Below are 14,783 nucleotides of genomic sequence, written 5' to 3' on the forward strand. Positions count from 1 at the left end.
CTTTGTCCGGATCCACTTCAATACCACGCTCACTGACCACGAATCCTAGCAGCTTTCCTGATCGGGCACCAAATGTGCATTTTGCCGGATTAAGCCGGAGCTTGTATTCTTTTAATCGATCGAAAAGGCGTGTCAGGTTGACAAGGTGGTCTTCTCCCTCTTTGGACTTGGCGATCATGTCGTCGACATACACCTCGACTTCTTTGTGCATCATGTCGTGGAAAAATGTGACCATAGCCCTCTGATAAGTTGCCCCCGCGTTCTTGTGCAAGAGCACCTTCCCTATCATGCGGTCGGTGCGGGATGGTCCAATCTCTCCGTAGTCCCGGATGACGAAGATGGTTTCGAACGAATGGAACGGGAGGTTTTCATCATCCCCGACGCTGATGTAGGGCACCGCTGTCTCCTTGTAGATGGCGTAGTCCTCCTCCCCTTTCACCGTGATGAGCTTCTCTTCGACGATAAATTTCAACCTTTGGTGCAGAGAAGAGGGGACGGCGCCGGCCGAGTGGATCCAAGGCCTCCCGAGCAGTAGGCTGAACGCGTTCGGGATGTCGAGCACCTGGAACGTGATGCTGAACGAGCACGGGCCAACGTCTATGAGGAGGTCGATTTCCCCATTTACCTCCCTCCGTGAGCCGTCAAAGGCTCGGACCGCGGTTTTGCTCGGGCAGATGCGGTTGAGGTCCACATTCATCTGCTTCAAGGTGGTTACCGGGCAAACGTTGAGCGCGGAACCGTTATCGATCATGACCCGGCCGATGATATAGTTGTTACATTTGCAGACAATGTGCAATGCCCGCGAATGTGTCCAGCCTTCGAATGGGAGCTCGTCGTCCGAGAACGAGATGGTATTGGAGAAGATGGAACCGACGGTCTCCTCTATCCTATCAGGAGGCGTTTCCTTCGGGACCTGTGCCGCGGTCAATACCTGCAGGAGGGCCTCCCGGTGAGGTTCTGAGCGGAGGAGGAGAGCGAGCAGTGAGATGTGGGCTGGGGACTTGGCCATTTGCTCGACTACTTTGTACTCGCTCGCCTTTATGACCTTCATAAATGCTTCGGCTTCCTCTTCGGTCACCCTCTTGGATGGAAAAGGCGAGCTTTCGGGCACTGCCCTAACTTCAGTGGTGGGCGCCTTCCCTTTGTCCCTGATTGCCGGGTTCCCGTACACTCGTCCCGACCGTGTCACACCCATGACACTAAACTGCTGCTCGACACTCCCGATGCCTCCTTCATAGGTCCAGGGGACCATGTTGTCTGAGTACGGTTCCCGAGCAGGGATGTCTACGACGAATGGGGCCGGCGAGGCCATGTGTCCCGCGAATCCGACCGTGGGTTCCTCGGGAGTGTAGTCGATCACGAAGGGAAGGGGGTTGTCTTGTGCGTCCTCATCCCTCCCAAAGGTGCATATGGTGATCATGTTAATGGAGGCCCTCGAACTCGGCCTATGATCAGGGAGAGGGTTGGCTTGCACATTTGGGGGCCTGACGGCGTTGAAGGTGAGCCTGTTGCTGTCGATCCTCTTTTGGATCTTGTCTCGCAACCTCCAACAATTATCAAGAGTATGCTCCGGTGCGCCTTGATGATACTCACAGCATTTAGACTGGTCCTGAGCGGACGGGTCAAAGTTTGGGCCCGGGGATATCAGCGGAATCTGATTGCCTGCAAGAAGTTGCCGATATATGTGAGAAAGGGGAGCAGGTAGAGGTGTGTACTGCCTGCGGGGTCGGTGTTGCGCGCTGCCGGCCTGTGGACCTTGCGACGTAGGGTTCTGCTGCGCCGGTGGAGGGGCTCTCGACACCGGGGGCCTGGGTTGAGGGGGCGGAGTCGACGCGGGGGCGTAGTAGTGGTCGTACGGCTGTGAGGTCATTGGCGGTGAGACCGGTGGGGCCGAGTAGTAAATCGATTGAGGTTGGTGCTGTAGGGGTGAAGGGAAGTAGGCAGGAGCGGTAGTCGGTGCGGTCGTGAGATTCATTGAATATTGTTGGGGCGTCGGATGTGCCGGATTGACGGCGTTAACTGAAACTTCCTTCCCTCTCCTTCCGCTGGAAGACGACGTTGTCACAGGGACCTTCTTTGAGGATTCTTCTCCTTTACCGGTGGGGCCCTCCATCCTGCGGAGCTTGATCCCCAAGTCAAGCTTTTTCCCAGCTTCGATGAGGTCGGAGAACGAAGAGGTGTGGGCCAACAGGTGCGAATAATATACCCCCCTCAGCGTGGAGTGAAACAACTGAATTTGTTGTGCTTCGCTGATCGGAGGGATGTGCTTCGCCGCTTGGGCACGCCATTTAGTAGTGTATTCCTCGAACCTTTGGCCCCGCGCCATCTCTTTTGTGCTTAACTCCAAGAGGGTGGGAGGTGCTTCTGCGCAATACTGGTATTGGTCGATGAACTTCCGGGAAAGGTCTTCCCACGTCGGAATGTCCTCGGCCTTCAGTGACATAAACCAATCGAGAGCGGATCCCGAGAGGCTGTCTTGGAAGGAATGGATGTCGAATTCCTCATACTCCCAATACTGTAGCATCTTCCCTCGGTAATGGCGAAGGTGGTGTCGCGGATCCGTCGTGCCTTCGTAGGTCTTGAACTCCGGGATCTTAAATTTCAAGGGTAGCCGCATGCCTGGGAAAAGACTACAGTTGCCGTAGCGCGCATCAGGTCGAGTGTCACTTGCTTGTAGGGCTCGTATTGTCTCTTCCATTCGCTTCAGTCTACGTTCCTACTCGGGGTCAGCCTCGGGGAAAAAGTGCGTTGGTGAAACGACCTGGGCCGCGTGAGTCGGCGTGCCTGGTTCGAGGAAGGTGGTGTTTATAGGGGGTGGTGCTTGGTAGGAGAGGCCGACGTGGGGTTGTAGAGATGGGTATGGAGGAAGTTCCGCGGCTCAAGGGTGAGTCGGAGCAGGCGCACTTGATGTCGAGAAAACCATCGGCGGAGGTACAGTATAGACCGCGGTCGGGGCCGATATGGAGATAGGTGGAGGTGCGGATAGGGCATGTTCCGAAGACAAGAATGTCGCCGATGGAAGAGGGACGACCGTGGGGGCCGGTGGCGGCAGAAGCGGACTGGTGAAGGGGTGAGCCATGGACGTATGCAGTGTTGGCGGCGCGGGAGCATCAATGTTCTCCGGGACTTGGGTTGGCGGAACCCAAGGGGTCGGATCGACTGTTGGCCCTTGTCCCGGTGGAGGCGTTGTCAGCACCCCATTTTGGCCCACCGGCTTCCTACACGAGAATCCCCGACCAAAACCCGAGTTACTATTCATCACCCGACAATCATAGGCGAACATGCGGGCACGGAGACATGAATTACAAGAGAAAAGCAGGGTGCACTAGAAAGGCGGAGGAGAGCCGTCAAAAGAACAGACAAACAAGGAACCTCGAAAACAGCGGAGTCGGCATTATGGCACTATTCACATCGAATCACTGAAACACCAAAAGGTGCCCAATATGGGACTCTAAAAATCCCTCTCAGTGCCAAAATGACCAACGACACGTCTGGGCGCGTCCCGGAGGCATCCCGCTTAAGCCAAGACACCCTCGATCTCTCACGAATGCCTTTTCTAACCGGGCTCCCGAGGCCTGATCCACTAACAAGTAAACGGCACCCCAAAACGGGCCTACAGGCACCCAGGGACCACCGGGGTCGGGGAACAAGCTTCATATGACATTTCGGAACTCTACAGGGTTTCCCGAGGGACGTTTCAATGGTAGCGAACGCCTCCCTGTGCGCACCCGAATTTCATCTCATCGGGGTGCGCGTGCGCGAAGCCTACGCAATGCGGCTTGGGAGTATCCATCTTCCCGGGGACGCGCGACGGACGCGCGTGAGAAGGAGTCGCCACTCACTGTTTACAACCCGTAGGTCAAGGGCCATTGAGTCACCCGGGTCTAGGGGTACGAGGTACACCTAAATACTAAGGCAATGGTTGTACGGAACCGAAAATTCCGAATTCGGGGATTCTATTACGTGCGGGCCTATATCCCGCACGCCCTTTTGGTACTCTAGTTTGCTAGGCTTGCCGTTTTATTTATTTACCGCGTGATTTAGGGTTGCACTTGACTCGCCCGTTTTGACACCGTAAAATCGATGAATTGATCAAGTTGGGCAAATAATCCAAAAGATGAGTAGGCTTGTGCGTCGAGGAATCGGTTCACTATCTTAGCGTTACAGTTCATCGAACCGTGATGGTCGATTCCCTGTGCGAACCGAGACCACGAGTGTTCGAGCTTACTCATCTCTTGGTAACAATGGACCGATTTGACCGGTTCGTCACTCGGACCTCTCGCTTGCCGATCGGGGATCCTTACAAATGAATGAGTGAATGTACAGATAAAATCCTCGCAATGTTCTCTCAAATAATTACAAAGTATAACCGAATAAGTAAATGGATCCCGATCGATTTGCATTGGGCCAATATTCCGCTCCGGCTCACCGTGTGTTTTGAATGACCGATAAATAAATTAAAGCAACGCGAGCTCAAGGAGCCGGGGGTAGGGTCCAATCGAACCGACAGTTTGCAGGAGAACCGATTAGTCCCCACTGTAACCGTTGAATCGATCGAGCTCCCGGGTGATATCTAAACACGTTTCACACATCCAATCCAAATTGCCTTCCACATAGGCCATATTTTGAGTGTGATGGTGACTCGAGGCTAGATCCCATTCCGCACTCGGGTTGCACGCGCTCAGTGAGTTAGGAGGCGTTGGACCTCGTGTTTGGTGATTTGGGGCGTTGGACCCCGTGCAACACGTAACCTATGGGCTCGGACCCGAACCGCAACAAATTAGCAAAAGCAAATGGAAAACAAAAGAAAACTGATAAAACTGATGAAAAACAGACAATAACTGACAAATATAGATAAATACAGACAAGTTGTATATTAAGTCGAATGTACGTGATTTAAATAGTTATTAACCGGGGTTGATTAGCAAACAATATATCTAACCTAGGCAAACAAAGAGGTGGGCTGGAATATGGTTCTAGGCCAATTACATGTGTGAATTTGTTTTAGAACTCTTATTCAGTGAGATGACACTGCGGTTTCACCGAATTAACCAAACTCGTATTTTGACTCTAGATTGGAATCTAATATTCCACCTACCCATTATCTAATGTTCGTTTAAGTCGAGTGCATGATTAATCCGGTTCTTCGTATTTTGTAGCTGAAATAAAATGTTCATCACCGAATCTACGATAGGAAGATAGAAACACCGAAAATGAATGGAATGGGCCGTGCGTGCAAATGAAACTCGCCCCCGAACGGGTTGCCCTTTCTCGCCCATAGATCGAGGTGTTTCCAACTCCCTAACGCCTAGGATATCGGTGAATCTCGGAATGACGATTATGCCATTGGATAGTAAAACGTGTGATGTTCGTGTACAAATTGAAGATCGTGTGACACGAAGAAGTCTAGGGAGGACTCGCGCGTCCCGACTCGAGCCGCCTCAAATCGGGCCCGGACTCGAGTCGTAGCACGCGAGTACTCGCTAAACATCGATTTTATTCGTGTTACACGTCTCGATGTTTTGAAATTGTGGGCTTTTTAAGGAAAAGGGCACTCTCGCCGTTCCGTGAACCATCGACGCGCTTACGAATTAATAGTCAATTTATCCAATTATTTAGTCCAAGATGATTTAATTAACCGAATGATACGTCCCATTTCCCGTTCGTGGAATGGTTTAATGATTGAGACCTCAAACCTCAATTGTTATGGATCAATGAAATGATTGTTCGATATTAACGTATCTAGCATACGAATTAACATGAAACCAACGATTAAATGAAAATTGTGATTACAATCAATTCCAAGAATCGGTTTTGACCGTTTCTTGCATGCATAAAACATCAAATACTATGACAACGTACATTTTTTACATAGCCGGTGCCGCCATGATCTTAGGAATGCAATTAAACATACAAACAAGCACAAACACCATATTTAGAGGAATCGATAAAACGGCACCGACTCATGGGAAGCGAAAAATGTAAAAACTCGGGAAACGACTTGAGTCGGGGAAAGGAGGCCATCCATGGCCCGAGGAAGCCAAGAGGGGGCTCTCGGCCACCTCCCTTGGGGTGAGGCCGAAAGGCTCCTTTGGCTTGCTCGAGCCAACGAGGTCTCCTCGACTCCGATTCAAACTATTTCCCGACATGCTAGCACTATATACGATGAATACATGCATAATACGATGTAAAAGACACATAAAACATAAACTTACATGTGAATCGGTCATGGACCTCCTTATCTCCCCACAAACGCAAAGAAAACGTAAAAGTCATAACTTCTCTAAGTCAGGAATGATTATACCTAACCCTGGGATGCGGGAAAAGTTGAGGAAAGTCAGAAAAACGGCTTCGAGAAGTCGATTCTACCCCCTGGAACGAACAGACCCGAATCAGTGAAGTTGGGTCGGCGACAGACCCGACTGGCAGTCCGGCTTGTCGGGGCTGTACCGGTTGATCGGGATGGAATTTTCGCACGGGACCAGTTGCGTTGGATTTCCAAGAGACTAAGGATCACGCCAGTGCTGGTTTCGTGAAGATTGCTTGCGTAGATTTTCCGGAAATCAAAAGCAAGTCGGATCAGTAAAAAAAAAGGGACAGACCCAGTCGGGGCAAAACAGACCCGACTGGCACCCGATAAAGAAAAGACTCTATAGGAGGTTCCCGATGGTCTTTTGACACGAGATCGGTGGCATTGGACTCCTAACGGACTGAGGATCATGCCTGCGGTGGTTTCATGAGGATTGGACATGTAGATTTTCTGGAAATCAAAAACAAAATCGGGTTAGTTAGCAGAAAACAGAACCAACTGGGCGGAACTGACCCGACTGGGCAGGTCGGAAAGAAATGGCTGTCCCGGAGGCTCCCAGTGGTATTTCGATGCATGGTCGGTAACATTGGACTCCTAACTGACTGAGGATCATGGTGACAGGTGGCTCGTAGTGATATTCAGCACGAGCTGACCTGTATGCTCCTGCAAAGTTCCGGTCAGAAAAGAAAATCAGAGGGACAGACCCGACTGGGCTGTTTGAGTTGAAACGGCTGCAAAGGGGGCTCCGGGTGTTGCACCAAGCTGGCTTGAGTTCCTCCGACTCCTAAGGGACCGCTCTTGGTGTTCGTGACCAGCTTGTGGCGTGCGCACGACTGATTTTAACCGGAAATGCAAAGAGAAACCAATAAAAAAAACTGTGGAAACCCGGTAAATGAAAAGATTGAAAAAGGGCGGTCTTGCGCGGATGAGCGGCTCTCGGCACGTGACCACCTTGTCACGGGGGAGAGTGAGGGTCATGAGGAACCCTTAGAAAGTGATGGCACGACTGATTTTAACCGGAAATGCAAAGAGAAACCAATAAAAAAAACTGTGGAAACCCGGTAAATGAAAAGATTGAAAAAGGGCGATCTTGCGCGGATGAGCGGCTCTCGGCACATGACCACCTTGTCACGGGGGAGAGTGAGGGTCATGAGGAACCCTTAGAAAGTGATGGCACGACTCGCCTTGGTCGTGGGAAGGAATGGCGTCTAAGAAGCCCGGGAAGCCGTGAAACCGTCTAGGGAGCCCGATTCTGGACAGGGGCAAAACAGACTGCTGGAAGCTTCCAATTGAAAATCCAAGGCCGGAAATGGACTCGGGAGGTCGAATACATGTGGGATATGAAGTTTGTTTGAGGCTCGGATAAGTCGGGAAGGAGGAACTCTCCTAGAAACCGGGAAACTCCCTAGGGACCCGATTCTGGACTGGACTGGAACTGCATGCTAGAAGCTTCAAATGCCGAAACTAACACCGGAAATGGACTCCGGAGGTCGAATACATGTGGGATATAAAGTTTGGTCAAGTTTGGTTCGGGTTGAGTGGCGGTCGCCGGAAAACAGTTGAGTTTTCCGGCAATTTTGCCTTGGTTTCGGGCTGAGGGAAAGCTGGACGAATTGTTGGAGTTTGAGAGGAATTTGAGAGAGTTTTTGAGTGAGAAAGCTAGAGAGAGAGTGCAAGAGGAGTTGTGATTAAAGTGTCTTGCAATTAGGCACTTATAGGATGCCTTAATGAGCCAAATTAGTGAGTTTAAGTGCAATTAGAGGGGTGTGCTTAGGGGTTCCGAATTTTGGAGGGAAGATTAGGGTGGGGAAGTTGTCTTGTTGAGTGTGGGGAAAGGAAGAGAAGGGAAATGGGAGGTGATGGATGGGAGAGATGTGTAAGAGGGTGTAAGAGATATTTGAATTTGTGTGGTGGAGGGAGCTTCTTGAGTTTGAGCCACCGAATTTTGGGATTGAGCCGTGGCTTAGGGATTGAGCAGGGGCTTGGGGTTGAGCCGCGGCTTGGAGGCTTGGCTTGGCTGAGCTGTGGGTCCCATTTGACTAAGAGAAAAGCCGGAAAAAGCTTGAGACTTGATTTAACGAGCGTCCGATCTCCGATGTCCGATTAATTTATAGATTTGGAATGCTTGAACGAAGAGGATTTGAATGAGCCTAATATCGCCATACGTCGTGTGAACGAATGTTCGGGCGACTCGGCGCCTCGAGAGTCGGTTTTGCCCTGTTCGGACATTCGGAGTGGAGTTGAGCGTCCCTGGTCCCCAATTGCTCTTTGTGCATCTTAATGTTCGTTTCGGTGACCCTTTTGCCTCGTGGGGGATCGTTGGCTCGTCGTCCCCGACCGACGAGCGTTGCCCCGGAAAGACCTAGGGAGTTGTGACTGGGGCTTTCTCAGTGTTCCACGAATGTCTTGAGGTATTCGGGGATCGCTGTGATCTCTGTTTCCTGTGAAAGTACCCCGAAGATTCACCGGGAGGCGTTTGCTACCACTGAAACGTCCCTCAGGAAACCTTGTAGAGTTCCGAAAGGTCGTCTGAAGCTTGTTCCATGATCCCGGTGGTCCCTGGATGCCTGCAGGCCCGTTTTGGGGGGCCGTTTACTTGTCAGTGGATCGAGCCCCGGGAGCCCGGTCAGAAAAGGCATCCGTGAGAGATCGGGGTTTCCCGGCTTAAGCGGTATGCCCCCGAAACACGCTCGGTACGTGTCGTTGGTCACTTTGGCACTGAGAGGGATTTTTAGAGTCCCATATTGGGCACCTTTCGGTGTTTCAGTGATTCGGTGATGAATAGTGCCATAGTGCCGGCTCCGCCGTTTTCGGGATTCCTTGTTTGTCTGTTTTTCTGACGGCTCTCCTCCGCTTTTCTAGTGGACCCAGCTTTTCTCTAGTCATTCATGACTCTGTGCCTGCACGTTCCCCCCTGATTGTCGGGTGATGAATAGTAACCCAGTCTTTGGTTAGGGATTCTCTTGTAGGGAGCCGGTGGGCCAAAATGGGGTGCTGACAGTCTCACGTGCTTATTTGTGTAAATCGTGATCGTGTTGACGCCGATCTAGTGAAATATGTGTTGTTCTCACGTACATGTTGTTTGATGTATGCAAGGGGCGGTTAGGAACAACGTGAAAGACCCACCGAAACTCGAACCGGGTCAAGGAATATTCGGCCGATCACCCTTGAGAGGTGGCCGAATCATCCGTGACCTCTTTGGGGTCTCGGTTGGTCTCTCCGTCTTTCCAAGGTCGATCCTTGGAAATACTCGCAATTGCATTCCCTTTTAATCGTCATCTACGCGTTTATTACTTATTAGACATGTTATATCCGGATGTCACCCGTCGAAACTGTAACCGCGACATGAAATAATAGATATCGGAGAATCTCACAAACGGGATAAACGGGACGTGTCATTCGACTAATTAAATCACTTGGACTAAATAATTAGGTGAATTGGTTATTAATTAGTAAACGCATCGATGGCTCATGGAATGGCGAAAATGCTCTTTTCTTTAAAAGCACACGATTTCAAAATACCGAGACACGTAATACGAATAAAATTGACGTCTAACGAGTACTCGCGCGCTATGACTCAAGTCCGGGCCCGATTTGAGGCGGCTCGAGTCAAGGCACGCGAGTCCTCCTTAGACTTCTTCGTGTGACGCGATCTTCAATTTGTACACGAACAACACAATTTTATTATCCAAGGGCATAATCGTCATTCCGTGATTTACCGATACCTTAGGCGTTAGGGAGTTGGAAACACCTCAATCCATGAATGAAAAAGAGCAACCCGTTCGGGTGCGAGTTTCATTCACACGGTCCATTTCGTCCACTTTCGGTGTTTCTATCTTCCTATCGTAGATTCGGTGGTGAACATTTTACTTCAGTTACAAAACATGAAGAGCCGGATTAATCATGCATTCGACTTAAACAAACATTAGATAATGGATAGGTGGAATGCTAGATTCCAATCTATAGTCAAAACACGAGTTTGGCTAATTCAGTGAAGCCGCAGTGACACCCCACTGAATAAGAATCTTAAAACAAGTTCACACTTGTAATTGGTTTAGAACCATACTCCAGCACACCTCTTCGTTTGCCTATGTTAGATACATTGTTTGCTAATCAACCCCAGCTAATAACTGATTAAATCACGTACATTTGACTTAATACACCACTTGTCTGTATTCACCGGTATTTGTCAGTTATTGTCTGTTTTTGTTAGTTTTATCGTTTTTTTTTTTTCTGTTTTCCATTTGTCTTTGCTAATTTGTTGCGGTTCGGGTCCGAGCCCATAGGTTACATGTTGCATGGGGGTCCAACGCCCCAAATCACCGAACACGGGGTCCAACGCCTCCTAACTCACTGAGCGCGTGCAACCCGAGTGCGGAATGGGATCTAGCCTCGAGTCACCATCACACTCCAAATATGGCCTATGTGGAAGGCAATTTGGATTGGATGTGTGAAACGTGTTTAGATATCACCCGGGAGCTCGATCGGTCCAACGGTTACAGTGGGAACTAATCGGTTCTCCTGCAAACCGTCGGTTCGATTGGACCCGACCCCCGGCTCTTTGAGCCCGCGTTACCTTAATTTATTTATCGGTCATTCAAAACACACGGTGAGCCGGAGCGGAATATTGGCCCAATGCAAACCGATCGGGATCCATTTACTTTATCCAGTTGTATTCTGTAATTATTCGAGTGTACATTGTGAGGATCTTATTTGTACATCTATTTCATTCATTTGTAAGGATCCCCGATCGGCAAGCGAGAGGTCCGAGTGTTGAACCGGTCAAGTTGGTCTATTAATGCCTAGAGACGAGTAAGCCCGAATACTCGCGGTTTCGGTTCACGCAGGGAGTCGACCGCCATGGTTTGACAAACTGTAAACGTTAGGATAGTGAACCGATTCCTCGACGCACGAGCCTACTCATCTTTTGGGTTATTGGCCCAACTTGATCAATTCATCGACTTTACGGTGTCAAAACGGGCGAGTCTAGTGCAACCTTAAATCACGCGGTAAATAAACAAAACGGCAAACTTAGCAAACTAGAGTACCGAAAGGGCGTGCGGGATATAGGCCCTCACGTAATAGAACCCCCGAATTCGGAATTTCCGGTTCCGTATGACCATTGCCTTAACATTTAGGTGTACCTTGTATCCCTAGACCCGGGCGACTCAACGGCCCTCGACCTACGAATCGTAAACAATAAGTGGCGACTCCTTCTCAAGTGCGTCCGTCGCGCGTCCCCGGGAAGGTGGACACTCCCAAGCCGCGTCGCATAGGCTTCGCGCATGCGTGCCCCGATGAGATAAAATTCGGGTGCACACAGCTTGGCGACTCCACTGGGGACACTTAGAGGGTTCGGGCTCGATTCCGTTTGTTTGCTTGCATGTTTATTTACCGCTTTCTGTACATTTATTTTCAAGCACATTTATTTCTTGCATTTACATCGCACCATTCTAGCGGGTTCTTAGGTACCTTGTCCGAAATCCCACGGGCACAAAAATAGGAAGCTAGGTTAGTCAGAGGTTCCGAGTAAGGGAACGGATCGAGTCGGCTATGCCACCGAACCGGCCCCCAAAGATCCTCGCTCGATTTCAAGGAATTCACACCCTTGTATCGGGAGCCCCCATCCCTAGTTAGCGGTTATCCCAGTAGCACCGAAAACCATGCATACACAGGGACTGTCATGCTGGACCCATCTTTGCCTCCATGCCGTCAACCGACCCAAACGTCGAGTCTTTGAGTCGGCCCGTAGTTTTTCTTTAGGACGGGCATTTTGTTGTTTTGTAAGAAAGAGTGATGTATACTGTAAAGAACACGACTATAGTTTATCTTTCCGTACTGCATGCATTATTTCCGAAAAACTTAGGGCATTACATTGATTTGATTCCTAAGGCGTTAAGCCGACATCTCCTCCATCTAGGTAAGGATGGACCGCCTGGCTCCCGGTCTCAGACTCGAAGCGATCACACCACCGAGGCAAGACACCATGCGCATTTGCAGGACTCTCCGACCGGTGGATCGCGCCTTCATTCAGGGCATCGTTGGAGATATGGTCATGTTCACGGAAACTCCGGTGGATTGGATCTTCTTGAGGACCGCCATGGAGTTTCGGGACCCCGAACATGCAGTATTCAACTTTCAGGGGATGGAGTTGACGCCCACAATCGAGGAGTATACGGCACTCATCCAGAGGCCCACGCCCACGACCCAAGGCATCTTTGTGCCCAACCCGTTTGTGGTCATTCAGAGTCAGCTCTCCAACCTCCTCGGCATACCTACCCAAGACGTCCACCAAGAGCTTCATCAAGGATGGGATCACGGCATCAGGATCGCGTGGCTCTCCGATTGGACGCTCCTCCGCGCATTGACACCTTCGACGGCGTCCTACCAACGCGACGCGTGTCACGGGTTCCTGCTCTTGGTTTTCGGCACTCTCCTGTTCCCGTACTCGCCGATCCTCATTGACGGGGCTATAGCCCAAGTCGTCCTCCAAGCGGTAGGAGGCCATAGTTACGTGGAGGCTTTACTAGTCGAGACCGTTCGGTCTCTAGACTATGTTAGAGAGGTTCGGCACGGCAAGATGAGGGGATCCCCGCACCTACTGCAGATTTGGCTTCTCGTGCACATCCGCCCCTTTTGCTCATCGCATCCGTTCTCCTACATCACTGACGAGCGTTCGCTGATCGAACGCCTGGTACTGGTCATCCCATCTCCCGAGCACAGCTTCTCGGAATGGAGGCACTTTTGGCGCGAGTTGACGCCCGCACGATTCCTATGGGTCGCTTGATGGAATCCCGGCGGCCCCATGATCACGGGATGTCCCGGAATTGTGGGAGTCCCCCTTCTCAGCCATTTGGGGAGCACACTCATATTCCCGGGGTAGGTAATCAGACAGCTCGGCTGCCTACAGGACGTTCCCGCCGAGGCGGATCGTCTACCTTTCCGCATCCAGTGGGCCGACTCTACATCCACGGCCCCCACAAGATTCCTACAGATTCGAGAGATTCGTCGCCAACGGGACGCCAGCATCATACAGCGTCTGTACTTCCCCGAACACCCCACCGACGACGAGCGAGTCTTCGCCGCCACTTCGGCATACGTGGCTCGGTTCTACGCACGGGGATTGGCATCCCCGCGACCGTCCCATGTCGCCCCGACTCCCCGCGCTACATCCACCCTCGCCCCCAAAGCTGAAAGTTCCATCCAAGCGGCCATGCACGCAGAGCTACGGGCCATCAGGGAGGAGCGAGACAGGCTCCGTTGCGAGCTTGTTGATTCCCGCGCAGAGGTCGCGAACTACAGGGAGGTTCAGACAGAGCTGACTCGAGCACGCACCCGAGTCGCGCATCTAGATCGGGAGATGGCCCGTTTGAGCGCGCAGTTAGATCGAGTACACAAGAGGGCGCGCGACCTCGCCCACCCCTAGGATTAGCTGATGCGCCCTTTTTTCCCTTGCTCGGACGTACGCCGCTTCCAAACGGCCACCGAGCGCAAAGGGATGCCGGCTTTACGCTTATGTTCCTTTCTTTTCCTCCGAATGTTCTATTTTGTAAAACTATGGAGCTTGAAGTTAATCAATGTAATGACATTAGTATTTTGAAAACCCATGCATCTCATACTTTTTGTCCTTTTACTCATTCCCCGTTTATTGTTTGAGATGTTAATGTTTTTCCTTACACATTCTTGGAATTTAGGTGATCACAACTGGCGTCACACCGCTACCCGACTCGTCAGCGTCTCAGGATGGCGGAAGGAGATCACGTCGATGCTTCCGAAGAAGTCAACCCTTCGGTCCCAACTCTCTCTCAACCACCGCAGATACACGCTCTGCCACCTCTTACTCATGCAGGCGTACTCCCGGCGTATTCCGGCGCCCTTCCGACGCATCTCCCGCCCCCGGCACCTTCAGGGACACCTCTACCACCGGCCTTACCAACTTCCGCCGCCACTAATGACCAAGCCCGCATCGCGGCCCTCGAGTGCACGGTCAACCAAATGGCCACTAACATGGCGGAGCTGCTCGTCTTGCTCAGAGGACCTAACCGGGCCTCCTCAAGCTCCACACCTCCACCGGGACCGGGGCCAACAATCGATCCAACCCCGTGGGCTCCACTGAACCAAGCCCCGGAGAACGTTGAGGCTCCCGCACCACCAACACTGCATACGTCCACGGTCCACCCCTTCACCAGTCAACTTCCGCCGCCGCCGCCGGCCCCTTCGGTAGTCCCTCCTCCACCGGCTACCTTCCTATCCTCGGAGCACGTCCTGTCCGCACCCCCACCCGTTTCCATACCGGCTCCGGCTATGATCTACACAGCGCCTCCGCCGACGGTTTTCCCCGCAACCACCGCACCTGCTCCAACTCACCCTCAAGCCACGGAGCTCCCTCCCTATCCGATTCTGCAGCCTCACGCCGGCCTCTCCTACCAGGCACCGCCCCCCATAAACACCACCTTCCATGAACCAGGCACGC

The sequence above is a fragment of the Punica granatum genome, chromosome 8 (assembly GCF_007655135.1).
Source record: "Punica granatum isolate Tunisia-2019 chromosome 8, ASM765513v2, whole genome shotgun sequence".
Classification (NCBI taxonomy): Eukaryota; Viridiplantae; Streptophyta; class Magnoliopsida; order Myrtales; family Lythraceae; genus Punica; species Punica granatum.